Below are 4,010 nucleotides of genomic sequence, written 5' to 3'. Positions count from 1 at the left end.
CACAATACGGATTTCCAAATTACGTCATCAGGATACACTAATATTTATAGATCAATTATTTTTTTTTAATTTTCTTCCAGAAATATTTTAATACAAATTTGGCCATTTCCAAGAAATACCCACTGCATGCCCATCAATAAAAGAGAACCTTAACAAAATAGAAAATTTACCATATTGCTATGATTTAAAGGAAGAAAAAACTGCAGACACTCGAGTATATCAGTGAAGTCCAATATTAAAGTCACATTCCTTCTTATGGGCTATGATTAGGAATCCGTTTAGATATCAAAATAAAACTTAATGCAAATGCAGAACTATTTAGGTCAAAGGACCTCTATAGAAATATCTGTCCTCAAAGGCATTCCAGTTTGAGACTCAATTTTAGAATAAGGCATAACAAATGTTAGCAGATGACAAACAAAAAAGGTGATGATAAAGGGATTCTACAATTTCCCACATACTCTTAACCTGGTAAAAACAAATCTAGAATTTTTTAAATTTATTTTTGTTTAAACAATTGTCAAGACTGGAATCAAAGAGAAGGCACAACAGTTTTGCTTTGGTTTTTTGTTATTTGGATTTCGGAACGTTTTTGTTTTTGTTTTCTATTTTTTTTTTTTTTGCAAATACAAATTAAACATGAAAAAAATTCTACTTCAAAAAAATTCTAACAGTTCAAGAAAAGCTCATCAGTTGCATATTAACACATTTAAAACCTATCTCACAATTTAAGTTTTAGTGGTAGAAACAGTTTTTCAGAATTGTTTTATGATCACATACCAAAATAAATTAACTCTACTAACACCTTTTATTCAATTTTTAGCCATACTAAAGAAAATGAAACTTGTTAAATTTTCCAGTAGCAACTTTTCTACACCAGAAGGTCATGACTCTCATAGAACAATTGGATTTTTCTTGCCTTCAAAATGTTTATCAAATCTTGTATCTCACAGGTTTCTGAAACATGTAGAAAATAAGAAATATTCCAATGAATGAAATATACCAAATGTCAGTAATAAGCAAGACACATTCCTTTGGGGAAATGGCTATTTTAAAAAAAATCCCGTCTGTATATGCAAAGTGTAAGCAAGGAAATTCAGTCTTTTGTCTTTATCTTCTTTATAAATCCATTACTCCTAAAATATCATTCCACAAAATTGGAAGTGAAGGACTAAAGGGAAGGAGGAGGGAAAGGGAACACACACCATTAACACAAGAGAAGTGAAATTGTACAAACGTAAGCAGTTTATAACAGACTAGCTCATACTCCAAGTTACGAAAGGCTGGTTGAAGAAATTCACTGCTCTGCAGGAGCTGGGGTTTGTACGGCTGTGTGATGATCAGTGATGGGCAATTCATTGCCGTGGAGCAATCCCCCTTCCCACTCCGAATCCGGGTTTCTGCACCATGCCTCCACGGGGAGGGCCTCGCATTCCACCACCCAGCCCACCTCCAGGGCCTCCAGGTCCCCGAAGGCGGTTATCGCGATGATCTCCCTCCCTAGCAGCTCGAGTCTTCTCTTCCACATTCAGACGGACTTCACCTCTGAACATGATGGGCCTGTTGCTAAGGATCTTCTGAACAGGCTCAGAATCATCAAATACAACAAAACCAAAATTGGGCAGCTTTCCACCACTGTTGATGCGCAGCTCCACCACATTCCCATAATTTTGAAAGAAATCTTTCAGTTCCATTTTGTCCACCTCGTGAAGCAGATTGCCAATGACGAGCTGGTGACTGTCAGGGTGTCTCACAATTCTTCGGGGTTCAACATCACCTTGCTCTCCAGGCTCACGAATTGGCCTGGGGCCCCTCTGGGGAGGAATGTTTATTTGTTGCTCTCTCACTCTTTGATCCCTCGGATGCCTCTGCGGTGGAATCTGAGATTCAGGCTTGGACTCTGGACGGGGTTGTGAAGCTGGAACTTTAACAGCATGAGGTGGTATCCCAGTAACTGGAACAGCTGCACTGGGTGGAAGGTTCTTACTGGTCACAGATGCCCAAGAAAATGTCCTTAAGTCTTCCTGTACTGTCTGAGCTATGTCTGCAGGTGCTGGAGAACTCTTCTGAGCATCTTCAGGAGTAGTTTCTTCTAATACTGGCTCAGGCTTTTCCTCTTGGATTTCAGAGACAGGTTCTGGTTCTGGTCCTGGTTCAGGATCAGGCTCTGGTTCAGTAACGGGCTCCTCTAGGTATTCTTCCAAGTCATTGCTGACAGTCTGGTCATAGAAAGTTCCTGAATCATCAGGTACCACCTCAGGCGTCTGCTGCCTTTCCTCAGGTTCCTCTACTTCTTCCTCAGATTCCTCCTGGGGCTCAGTGACAAAGCCACCAAAGACCTCATCTTGGTATCTGAAGACATCATTGTGAACATAGAATTTATTTGCAACAGAACCCTTAGGAGCAAGGACAAATGTCTGCATGAATCTCCTCAAAGCCTGGTTATTATTGGAGAGCAGCCCCATCACCTGGACCACCACACCATCATTTAGAGTAGCATGAGCGTCAACATGGAGAATCTTGGTGTGGCAATTGGTGAAGTTCTGTGACATCACCTTCCTATGGATTTCTTTCCATCCATAGACTGCATCCGCTGGCCATCCGCTGGCTTGCCATTTGAATCCAATCCCCCATGGACGTAAAAAGATTTCTTTCCATAAAATCTGTGTAGCATGTCTGGGGCTTGGTTCAGCAGTATGTAATACTGTCTCCCAAATTCCTGCCCAACCAGCAGGGGACTAGGCTTCTCCATAACCATTGCTTTGGTCAATTCAACCTTGGGGAGGAAAAAAAATGTCGAACCTGCGTGGCTGAGTGGGAGAGGAAAAAGCCTTGCTCCACCGCACAGAGGGAAGCAGAAATCGCTCACACAACTGCGTCTGCTATAGATCAATTATAAGATTAATTATTAAGTAAACTATTAATTACGTGAAATTATTCTATAGGTTAATTATTAAGGAAAAACTAGAATAGCTCTCTAACAAAAACTCCTTGTGAAGAGTAGTATGCATTCTAATAAACCTATTTTCTTATGTATTGTTAAAATTTTGACATAGCATGAGTTTATTAAAACTTTTCACATCTTATTCATTTATATGTGTATAATATTTTGTTTTAAAATGTTTCAAGAAGTGTAGGTTTCCTTTAAAATTGTCTCCAATTTTATTAGCCTAGAACATGATGAAGGGATATCACATCTTCTAAACTCTTGTTTATGTATTTGAAGGCAGAGACAGAGAAAAAGAGAGAATGAGATGGATGGACAGGGAGAGAGAGAGAGAGATCTTCTTACTGCTGGCTCACGCTAAGTGACTGTGAGAGCTATCACAAGATGTCCATTTCATTCCTGATATTAAATAAAATACATGATATTTGTTTTTTGGGAACTTGTTTATTTCCCTAAGCATAATATTTTCAAGTGGCATCCATTTTGTTGCAAAACACAGGTTTTATTTATTTTTATGGCTGATAATATTCCATAGTTGTCTATCATATTTTCTTTATTCAGTCAACAGTTGATGGGCATCTGGGTTGATTCCTTATTATATCTATTGTGAATTAAGATGCAATAAACATGGGGGTACAGATAAATCTTTGATATACTGATTACTTTTGGGCAAATTTCCAGGAGTGAAATGACTGGGTTATATCATAGATCTGTTTTCAGATTTCTGAGGGATCTCCAATTTGTCTTCGGTAATGGTTATACCAGCACACATTCCCACCAACAATGTATAAGGGTAACTTTTCCCATATCCTTGCCAGTTTCTGTTATGGAATTTTTTTTTTTTTTTGGATGATAGCTCTTCTAACTGGGATGTCCTAATTCCTCACTTTGGCTTTTATTGCATTTCTCTGATGGCTAGTGATCCTGAGCATCTTTTCTTGTGTCTGTTGCCATTTGAATTTCATCCTTTGAAAAATGCCTCTTCATTGCAGAAGACAATATTTCTTCATATATCTTATGATATATACATCAAAACAATAATTCAATGTATGTTTTAAATAGT

The 4,010-nt window shown here is 38.3% G+C and overlaps 1 pseudogene; it reads right to left on the bottom strand.

Annotated features, from left to right (window-relative positions):
* Nucleotides 1-1,333: 1,333 nt before the first annotated feature.
* Nucleotides 1,334-2,859, bottom strand: LOC133747714 (ras GTPase-activating protein-binding protein 1-like; annotated as a pseudogene).
* Nucleotides 2,860-4,010: the final 1,151 nt, after the last annotated feature.

This window comes from Lepus europaeus, chromosome 2, assembly GCF_033115175.1.
Source record: "Lepus europaeus isolate LE1 chromosome 2, mLepTim1.pri, whole genome shotgun sequence".
Taxonomy (NCBI): domain Eukaryota; kingdom Metazoa; phylum Chordata; class Mammalia; order Lagomorpha; family Leporidae; genus Lepus; species Lepus europaeus.
Note: the sequence above shows the minus strand (reverse complement) of the source record. Positions and strands in the feature narration are given on the sequence as shown.